Source organism: Gymnogyps californianus, chromosome 1 (genome assembly GCF_018139145.2).
Source record: "Gymnogyps californianus isolate 813 chromosome 1, ASM1813914v2, whole genome shotgun sequence".
Taxonomy (NCBI): Eukaryota; Metazoa; Chordata; class Aves; order Accipitriformes; family Cathartidae; genus Gymnogyps; species Gymnogyps californianus.
The window spans coordinates 187,104,818-187,116,685 of record NC_059471.1 but is presented as its reverse complement, the minus strand read 5'-3'; positions in this window follow the sequence as shown (position 1 = coordinate 187,116,685).

The window sequence follows — 11,868 nt, the reverse complement described above, 5'->3', positions numbered from 1 at the left end:
AACAGAGTTGGTAAAACGGGAAGCCATACAGAGAAAGTATATCTCGGTAATGTAAGCTGAGGGAATAATGTAGGAGGTTGTCTGCTGGGCAATATGCAATGAATTTGATTTTGCCTTCCTGAGTGGGCTGATAGTATTCAAAAAATTCAGTTATACTTTCTCCGCAGTGATAATTTGTTGCATTTTAAATTGGTAAGTATGTGTATTGCCTATTCAGTTTAGTATTAAAGATATTATAACTTAGACATTTATGAATATTGTCTTGTAAATACAATATTAAGGGAATTTGTGAAGAGTTAATCTCCAACAATAAGATTAATACGATGCACCGTAAGTTTTGTCCTACTGTTTGTTAACCAGGAAAGGCTAGCTGCAAGCTAGCTATATTGCTTTCTTCCGAGCTACTGGAGGCTGGCTGAGCTTTCAGTTATTTACCTCAATAGAAAACTGAAAGGGAAAAAGTGAACAAAGGAGGTCTGTTTTGCCTGTCCCACTTGCTGGGCTGTTGTCTTTGCCCTTTTCAGTGAAGGAGGGGGTAGAGCTGGGTCAAAGTTGAAGAACACTGAAAAGGAATTCAAGTCTTATATTGAAATGTGAATGATAGCTTAGTTTGAGTGCCGAACGCATTTGTTTGAATTGATTTTTTTCTATCTGTGGAAGCTTTAACTGACAGATGGTGATGGACTGGCATATAGACTGCTAGAAGGTACAGCTAGATATGTGTTCAGACCCTGATTAAGATGCTCAGTAAACAAGTACATATCTGATGAGACTTGTAATAGTGGAGATACTGATGCTAGACACTGTGCGACACACTAGACATTTGATTGTGTGAATTAAGGGCAGGCCCCTGCAGCTGGCATACATTCAGAGTTACTTGTCTAGCCTAATTGCATTGCAAATACTCCTCTGGATCGCTCTTTAGCTTCTCCCTTCTAGTAAATGTTGAATAAGTACAGAAATGTTCATCTGGATCCTCTATTAACTGTTGTAAGAAGCTTTCAATTTTTTTTGTTTTGCTGTATGAATCAGGATAAATGTATCTTAGTATTCATTTTGTGTGAATACACTGTTTTCCTACACTGTTTCGGTTTTGAAATGGCTCAATTCATAATGTGATTACAGCTTTCCCCTTGTTAACTTTTTAGTATGGAAGCATAACAGCTTGAATTATAAAATGTTTCTGTAAGAGCTCACAGTACCCCCATTCTACTTTAAGCAACCAAACTTTATATAAAAAGCAGCATTTCATGCAGAGCATCTCTGATGCACAAAAATAGCCAAACAAGGAAAAAAAGGCCAGTTCAACTTATGAGGACGTGATAACTTTAAAAAACAGCCGCATTAGAAAGGAACTAGCTGTCTAAATTGTCAATTAAATCGGACAGAATTAGTACGAATGTAGTCTCTCTAAATTCTGTAAATACTCATGTAAGATTGTTGAATTTGGTTGTGTCCCAGTGGGAATACAGTTGTCCTAATACTTTGTCTGCACCGTTAGGTATATATGACCTTTTAATTTCCTCTGCTTTAAATTATGTAATTGTTACTGTTTAACAGCTTGTTTGAGGAAAACAAAAGTCGATCCATAACTTCCTGGTTGTATGAGTTAGTCTTTGGCTGCTAATTAGGCTTTTCTGCGCAGCCACCCAAAATATTAACATACCATTTTCCTTTAGACTGTTACCTAAGTGAGGAGCTGACTGTTTATACATGAGTACAGATTTTCTTTGTCTTTCTGAACTATGCGTCTCACTTCCAACTTCCCTTTTCCCGTGTTTTCAGTGTTGCTGCATTTGTCCAACTTGATTCTGAGGGTTCATGTAAAGGAGTTGCCTTTACAATGTCACAACACTGTAGAGCTCCGTGTGTGTCTGTGTGTATGCAAAGGCATTGTATATAATCAATTAGTGCAAAAGCCAGCTGTTGTACAAGATTTGGAGTCAGGGAACAGTTCTGTTGGTGGAGGATAATACCATGGAGTTAGCCAACCAGTGCATAGGCACTGGCCAAGGGAAGTCTTCCCGCTGAATATTGTAGCATGGGCAGAGTAGTAGAAATGAACAAAATTCAGAGAGGCAGGCTGAAGACAATGAATTATGGGAAGGGAAAAAAAAAAATCCATGAGGAGGACTACTGTATGAGGAGAAAGATGAAGAACAAAATCTATTATTCACCTTTACATTAGAAAGAAGTAGTAGAAGTGCGGGAGTTGGGAATAAAATTCACTGGAAATCTTAAAGGGAAAAGGCAACAGTCTTGGGAGCTCTGAGTAGAATAGATCGAGAGGGAATGTATGTACAACTTATGTATAAAAGTGTGTGGGATGAAGCAGGGGATAGCTCCTTGGTGTGAGGTGGGAAGTGCAACCAGTCCTGAGGGAGGGAAGAATTTTGAAGAGCATGTCAAAAGCAGGGAAGTGAGTTACTTGAAGGGGAGCAGAATAAGAAAAACAAGAATTTGTCTTACTATTCATGAAGGGTTGGGGTTTTTTTTGCTAGGAAGTGTTAAATCAAGCAATTTGAAGGAAAACATTACATACCCCTGTTATCTTCATGGAATATTCCCTGTCATTTAAAGGGCTTTTCAAGACTATTTAAGAATTCAGCGTTGTTCGTCAGTAGGCTTGTACACCACAAGTTACCCTCTGTAACAGGATAGACGGTCCTCTTCACTACTTCTCCAGTGTTTAGAAGGACTAAAAAGTGGGGTTTCCTAGCCTGCTGCTGTTCACATCTCTAGGGGAGTCAAAATGCAGGAGGTGCTTTGTGTGCCTTCCCCGTTACAATTTTCAGGTGGTATCAGGAAGAGGTAAGCTTGGCCATGACTATTCTTTGGGTGGGATAAGCAGGTTTAGTGACTTGGTTACTGCCACTTTGAGTAAGCTGGAATCTGTGGGTCCCTCCACTAAGCCCCCCCACCTGTAGACCAATGCTGGTGTCCAGACAAACTAAATATGCAATAGGAAGTTTAACCCCCTTGAGTTGCTGCTTTTTTCTTGAAAATGGAAGGTATTTTTTTTCATTGTCAGCTCAGCTGAATTTGGTAACTTTGCTGCAATTGTTACACGGCCACATACAATCAAAATCTGGTTCTTGCTTTGGATGAGATGAGATGTTAATAAGCTGTGCTAGCCATTTTACTGTTTTTAATATGTTCTGACTAGGTATTTCTTACTGAAGCTCAGAAAAGGGAGATATATTCCTTTTCCTTTCCCATTGTTTCAAAATTGTACAGGACTTGAGTAAGTTTGTAACAGGGGAGCTCTGCATCAAAAGACAAAAGAACAGAAATGGAGTTTTTGCAAGTAATGTTGGATAAACCGAGGCCTCTAGTCATTCTTGAGTCTTGGAGCAGTATGTTTTGAGTTCTGGGTCTGGCTGCTGTGAAGAGTTGTCTTCTCCATGGATGGTGAGCGTTTTCAGTTATGAGCAATTTAGTGGTTCCTGTGTGATTAGCTTTTTTTGTTGTTGTGAAATCAGTTCAGGACATAATGGCAACCCATTTTCCACATAGTGAACTGAGTTCTGAGTAACACTAAAAGCCAGAGTCTGCATCGTGATGTGTTGCAGAGTCCTGTCATGTTTTGAAGAAGTTGTTGCTTTCTCTGGAGTGTGGGGAAGTAACTGCACTATTGCAGTGATCAAGTCTGTAAGTCGTGAAGACAAGAGCCCTTGTGACCAGAGATATTGGACAGGATATGGTCTTTTCACCAGATGTAAAAGATTCCCACTTCCATTTACCACCATATTTATTTATTATTCATTTATAGTGAAGTTCAGAGACACCACAAGATAGGGAATATCTTGGCAATGAAGGTGGAAGAGGGAGCATATGTTCTTGGGGCTGTTACAGAGAATCCATGGTCTTCTGAGCTCTTCTTTCTGTTGCAGGTGTCACTATTCTTCCCTAGGCATAGGTTTGATTAGGACATAGGGGCAGATGAGAACTATTATCACCTTTACTGCCACCCCATCCAAGTAATACTACAAGAGTGTTTGGGACATCTGTGGGGGTGTGAAGGAACCCACCCTTCATATTGGAGCTGTATGTACCTTATGTATTGTTTGCCTTGCTTTTGTCTACTCATGAGCTGGTTTTTGGTTAGACATCTAAGACAACCAGCAAATCCAATGTCAGTGTTCTACATGCCAAGTGTATTTTGAATCCTCCTGAAGTTTGTGTGGTTTTTACATCATCTAATGTCTTTAAAAGCATCAGATAATGAGGGAGAGAGGATTCCACCTACTGCTTCTCTGACAATGAAGGCTTAGAGCTGGGAAACAGTTTTCTCTAACTATTTCCTGGATATATATAATACAAAGTAAGTAAGGAAGCTGCATGACTGCTCCCCTGTCACATGAACTAACATGGCTGTCAAAGGAGCAGTGCTAACAACTGGACCACAGACCCTGGTCCTTATTGAATGTTTTTGTCCATATTGATCTTGCATGACATGCAAAGTCATTGAAGTTTCTATATAGTACAACTCTGACACCTTTAATGTGCAAATAGTCTTTTAAATATCCATCTTTCCCCTCAGAAGCATTTCATGTATTTGTGGACCTTGGAGTCTAGTAGCCAACTTTTCAATGTACAAGGTGTAATGTCTTCTCCCAGACAATACCAAACATACAATCTCATATAATGAATATAAATTGAAACTTCAGGTGTTATTCTGGGGAAATTTTGCAAGTTTTCTGCTTTCTTGTAGCTTGAGTGCTTTAAAAATTGTTGTCTAAACTTGGTTCTAGATATGGACAAAATGAGGAACATCTTAAATTATGTATGGGCTATTTCTGCATGATAAAGTTTAAATATAAGCAATTACATAACTGGAAAGCAAGCCAGCCCAGGGTGATTAAAAGCTAAATTCCCTGTTAGACCTTGTAGGTGGTAGTTATATAAAAGTGCATTTTTGACTTAAAAAAGGTAAAAATGTGAGAACATATAAAGGTGAGTGTGACCACCAGAGGGCAGACACATTGTTTAATGACTCCAAACCGAAATCCTTAGAAAGGAGACTGCCCATGCCTGTAAAAATACAGTGAGAGAATGACTGGATAAATAACACAGTACAGGTGCACAGAATTTCATAAACATTAAATAGTATTATATTTTGTCAGTGTAAGATGAAAGTAAATACATCTGCTTAGAACTCACCTGTGGTTTTGTATTCCTGCAATTGAAGTCAGAACAGTTCATCAGATCATGTAGTTTGACCTGTAAATAATGAGTTGTTAAACTTAACCCATTTGCCTTTATATTGAGTCCAGTAATTTTAATTCAAGCATGTTTTCCAGGACTGTGTCCATCTTCATTTGAAAATGAAAAATAGACTCCTTTCTCAATAGTTTCTCTCCTGTAGTTAAAGAATAATTTAATTCTGTCTGAATTAAAGTTCATGTTTTCACAAAGATCCCCCAGCATTTGCATATTTTTCTTTTTATAATTAATAACTTCTATGTCCTTTAAAACATGTAATTTTGCTCTTCAGAGTATCATGGAAAATATTTAACATTATGGGCCTAAAATTAAATACTTCAATAAAGTAACCTTTTTTAGGAATGCTGTACTGTAGTTTTTAGTGAAAGATGATGTTCAGTAATTTTTATTTAGCTTTCTTGCTAGGAATGTAGGTGCTTAGTTACAGCATGTCATGTGTTGGCTTTTACTGCTCATGCACCATCTCAAGTTACAGCAGTAGTGTCTTGTCTTTGAATTATTTTCCTCTAAAACCTAGACAGGTTTTGTAAGGAAAGCAAAGTCTTTATCCCATTGTTTCAAAGTCACAGTATTCTTTAGAGGCAAGTCTTAAGAGCTTTGGTTGCTCTCTGGGGGGTCTCAATTCTACCAGCTGTGCTGGAGTGAAGCATTATCGAAATAGCCTTAAATACTGCCCCAGATTTCCAACTTCCCCACTGCCATTTCCAGCAGGCACAGTTCCCTTAACAGCAGGATTTCCGGAGAGGTTCTTTGTAAGATGGTTTGCAGATATCATCCTCAAAACTTTATCTGGAGGAATTTCTCCAAGTTACTTCTAAAGTTTTATGTACTTCTTCACAACTTTCTCACCCCCTTGGCATTGAAATATGGGAGTAGGTTTCTCACTGCATCCAGGGAAATGTCCTAGCAGAATTGACAGCATCAGACACTCAAGAGTATCATAGAAGTTAATGATTTATTAAGATTTGTATCTCCATAGTTCACTTGGCTAATGTGTCCTAGCTTCTTTTTTTTCCTCTATGTCTAGAAGCCTAGAAACATCTACAAATAAACCTGAGTTGCTCTTAATAATCAATTGATTTTTTGCATCTGGGTTTTTGAAAAAATCTGTTAAAGTTATGAGACTTGACCTCTCTACAAGGCCTGAATTCTGTCCCTTAAATGCAGTGACAGAAACACTATTGCTGAGAACACGTGCAATAGCTGTAATCTGTTGGAAGTTAAATAAGTGCCAGGGCTAATGCAAAAGTTAGCATTAGTAGGAAGATTACCGTTTATGTTCATTGTATTATATAGACACTTATGTGTGTTTCTTTTCTCTTCTGAGGTAAAGCTGTCCTAAAAGAGTCAAGGATTTCTGTGAGTTTTTACCCCCTGCTTAGTTTAACTGAGATTGTATTGAAAGACACACCAAGAGTTACTAACCATACTCATGACAAAGAAGTTTCACAGAACAAGCTAAAGTAAATAAATACCAGTATTTTTGTTATTTTAGATGGAAAAGTTCAAATTACAAACTAATACGTAGCTTCCTGGTTTGACTGCTAATAAAAAGACGTATCAATTGGAATGGAAGAGATGAGAGTAACAAAGTGCTGAAACCAGAAGAAAGTGTGGAAGATAACAAAGTGAGGGAAGGCAGAGCAGAGGTCTATTTAATTGCATACAAATAGCTACTAACAGAATAGAGCTATGATTTCTTGTTTACTAAAACAAAACCTCAAGCTATCGTTTTAGTGAATGATGCTCATAACTATGAAGTATTATTTGAATTGGCAAAGAATTAAGTTAAAAAAAAACAGTGCAAAAAAGAATCAGTTGTAAGATTCTTCTCATAAAGACTGTACATCTGTTCCTTGTCTTGCTGCTCACAAGTGGAAAAATGACCTTTCACTGATGGTGTCTTGATCTAGGCTCCAGTGATTATTCTACACACTACTATATGTATGGATATAAGATGCAGAATACTAAATGATCCCTAAAGTTGAGTGCCTGACTTATCCTGGATGGTAAAGGATGGAGTGAGGCATCTGTTTCTGAACGCATGTCTAAAGATAGTTGAATATTTGCTTTCATTAGTGGGAGGTTTTATCTGTGGTTGTGGGAAATAATTTATAATTCACTATGGTGAGCTAATGCACTACTTCGACTAATATTTGATATTTTTCAAAAATAGAATTCAGATTAGTGGAATTATGAATTACCTGATTATAATTAGATTAATTTTTCCCCAGTTTCAATATTAATTCAGTTTTATAATTAACAAAAAAAGGAACTAAATTGATATTGTGTTGGCATTGCTTTGAAATATGACTTGGAATTTAAAACATTTTATGTACTTTTAAATATATTGCCATTCAACATTAAATATTACCTATCAAAAATAGAGCTTTTGATAATTTTTAACACTAAATATTGCTAGAAAAAACAACCTATCACTTTTCTGATAGAACACAAAATATAACTCAACCTTGGTAACATAATTCAATTTCTGAACACTAATCCTCAAAGACTTGCACAGAATCCAAAATGAAACACTTGCAAGTCTGTAAGTAGGACCCAGAAGAGCAACATTTTTTAGTTCCCTTGTTGTCTTCATCTCTTCATTGCTGTTTCTACCATCCTATGATAGATTTTTAAATACCTGCTATTCAGGCACAGGCAATTAGTATGTAAATCTTACTTTGAGTGCAATTGTGTAATAGTAGGCACAGAACTGTAAAACAAAACTTAAAGGTTCCTTTTAAGAAGGCTTACATACTTAAATATAATTAGACAGTCAGACTTCGACCTAAGTATCTTAAAACCTTTGTTTGCTGTATAATGACTTCTGAGTTTTCATATAAAATTATTTTGCAAATTTCTGTGTGTTCTTTGAGGCTGTGGCTGTCTGTCCATACACTACCAGTCCTAATGAGATGGTTGTAATTGATGATTACAGCTCCTAGACACAATGAATGAGTACTATGCAGTACAGTTTTTTAGCAGTTACGTTTTTAAAGAATATTAAAGCTTGCTCCACTAAATATATTTACATTGGTCAGAAAAAATATTATTGTTATACTGTTCAGTACCAGAGTTTAAAAACAGTGTATGAAAGGACATATTTAGTGTAAGTATTCCACTTTCAGAAGCATTTCGTGTAGCATACCTCACTCGTCAAGTTTCCTTTGCTATTAACGAAGCTGGATTTGAGGTCCTTAATCTTATTGGGGATGTGGAAAGGAAAACTTGGATTTATATCCAGCTAGTTTAATTCTGAATAGTGCTTCAGTACCAGAAGGCTAACAACTATATTGTAAAGAAAATGCGATATCCTGCAGATGGCTGCAGGAGTTGGCACCATTATAGAGTTTGGAGAACCAGCATGGCCAGATTATCCTCACTGACTTGATCTTCAGCATGAATGGATGATATTCTGTTGTAATCAAATTATTAGTTAGATTAACAAATACAAAACTTGATGACAGAGAAGTGATGAGTTTTGAGACTTTGTTTCATTACATTTTGAAGAGGGGGTGGGGCGTGGAGCTTCCCTTACACATCCAGCCAACTGTCCTGAGAATCGATAATGGTTTTAATGTTACACTGGCAATTTGTAACCATTAGAAATATCGTCATACAGTACCTTTAAATGAAAGGCTTTCCATTATATGTATTTCTCTTTATTCTCAAAGCTGTGGTTTCTGCTAAGGTTAACGTATTTGTATTTATTTTTCAGGTTATGTATTAACTGTAACATAAATGTAGCAGTGCCCAAATTGGCTTCCTGTGAGCAAACTTAGGTCAGAGAGCAGGAGAGTTACTTTTATGCAGTGCTGTCTGATTTGAGGTCAGTATTAGTCAAGAGATTTGTGTCCATTCGTAGTCAACAGTATAACTGACCTCTTTGGCATCAGTTACACTGAGTGTTCTTCTGTAACTTAATACATGTACTCATGTATTATCCCTGTGGGTTTTTTTCCTTGATTATCTGACCCCTGTACTGCCTTGGATAATTGAAAATGAACTGTGCTGTTTAAGGTTGGCGAGGGGGAAATGAAGGTGGGAATGCTACCATGTGAGGTGATGACTGTATTGCAGATCAGCACCAGTTCCCAGCTGGTCCTAACCTGTGTGTAAGATATACTGCCACCCATCACTATCAATTCAAGACAGTTGCAGTATAAAGGTCATATCTAAGAAAAACTGTTGGAATCACTTAACAGTGTATATAAAGAAATAAAAATAAAAGCAAACTTGGGTGTTGTGGTTGGTTTTTTGAGAAGCTGGAGTTATGAAGCTGATTACACTTGGACTGATCTGAGAACTTCTAATGTCAGTGGTAGATGCAACCTTCACTCAGGAAACACTGTTCTAATCCTGTCTGGGTAGTATTCTAAAGTACTTGCAGGAACACTGGTGATACCGTGAATTTACTTCAAGTATTTGAGAAAAATGTGTGAGAAATGTGTGGGGTTTTATTTTTCCATCTGGTGTCATTACTTTAAGATTACATGAAAATGTCTCAGTCTTTACGGCTTTTTCTGGTCTGCTGTCTATGTAAAATGGGAGTAATGCCTCTAGGACTAATCTGAAGCTTGAATTGGGCTTTTGATCACTTTCTGTCATTTAGTTCAGTGCAACTTTGATAAACCAACTATTTCTAGGTATTATGCCAAAAACTTTAATCTGGAAACCATTAAGGAAGCAACACAGATGCAGACAAAGTAGGCTTAATGTGATGGGAAATGTTGGGAAATGACTGTAGTATTTTCCTTGAAAAAGACAATGTAATCCTTTGTCTCCAAATAACTTTCCCGATATTGTTGCACAGTCAGACAGCTGTTTGTTTAAAGGGTGGATGGGAAAAGTAATTGACTGATTTCTGTTGTGTTGAGTAATGCTCATCTGGGGAATCTAATCTCTCGATAGGGGTCTGATGGTCCTTTACCAGATGGTGATGGGAGTCTCTTCAGCTGGATTAGATGAGACTCCACAAAATATTTTCTGCTGTTTATGCATGATCTGTTTCTCTTGATTACATTAAGCTCTGTACGAAACATTTCACGGCTGTCCTGCATATATACAGGAGACTGCTACGTAACCAGGAACAGTTTTGGCTGCCTAGGGGAGTCTCTGGGAATGTTGGATTCTCGACCTGGGATGCTATTTATGCATTTAAGCATACAAGCAACTCCTATCAGTTGCCCTACGTACAGCAGGAGCTGCCTGGGGAAACTTCAGGGATTGTCCACTGTTCTCCACTAGAGAGGTCCTGTTTACCAGCTGCTTTGTTGTAAAGGCAGATGGGAGTTCAGTCAGTCACCATGCTGCACGGGGGGCACAAGGGGCTGATCTGAGAGATTTCAGCTGAACGGTTCGTGGACCATGATAGGAGCTGGTGAGTAAGTGTGCTTGGTATGCACACAGACATAGTCCTGATGCCTAGGACGCTAACTATAGGACACACTTGAATTTCATTCTTTTTTTTTTCTCCACAATTAGAAATTCTGTAGACCTTGCCACTGTATAGAGTATATTGTTTTAGACCATAATTTGATAGTAAAATCAAGATAAAGGAACTGAAACACACTTGAAAAAGCTTCTGGAAAAATTTTATGGTATTTTGCCTTTTTTATGGAAGCACAGTATGTCTTAAGTGTGGTTGCTATACTAGTGTTTATTGCTAACTTTACAGTTATTGCCACTAACCGTATGTAATGTTTCAAATAGCGTGCTATAGCTTCTGAAATTGGAGGTCTTTATTCTGATGATGGCAATGGTGTAAAAACGTTAATACTTCATCAAGACAGTATAGCAGTAGAGTTGAGCAATGGGAAATTGCAGCAAGCCTCTGAGCTTTCAGTTGATGAAGGCTAGGAGAGTATTGCCACAAACATATCCTCCTCTCTTTGGCATCTGCTTTTCGCTGCTGTGAGAGATGAGACCTTGGGCTAGATGGATCTTTGTATTATGCTAAATGAATGCCTGACTTGGTAGGACATGCAGCACTTATTTGAAAATTTAAAGATAATATCAGACTTAAAACTGAACCAGCTCAGGGCTTGGAAACCTACTGGACTCTCTAGGATATCTTTCTGAGAAATGTTAGTGTAATAATTGAACATATCTGTAAACGTAGCTCTCTGTATGTGTTTGTGCGTACTAAGAGTGAAATCCTGTCCTCCTAACTTAAACTCAGCTGTACCAGAATTTGAACTATATGGTATAGGGTAGCGAGCCAGCCTGCCCAATACAACTTTGTTTTTAGCATTTTGCCTCATGATGAGAAATAAGAACTCTCTGAAGACCAGTCCAATGAAGTGCTTGTCTTTCATTAAAAGCATTAAGGAATCATTAGGATACTGTATCTAACTTTGAATTTCTTCCTGTGCTGAACAGGGTGGGAGGCAAACGTTTAAACCAGGTGACTTCCAGAAGTCCCTTCCAACATTAACTACTCTCTAATTCTGCAATATATCCTCTCTCCACTTCAGAACAAGTCTGTCTATAGTTCTGCGGGTGGATATTTCAGAAGTATTGGAAGGAAGAACACTCGTTTTCCAGTGATCAGGCCACAGAAGTGGGAAATCTCGGTTCTGTTTCTTTGCTGGCCTTCACGGGGTCTCAGTCACTTCTGTTCTCTGTGTCCTAGCTGCC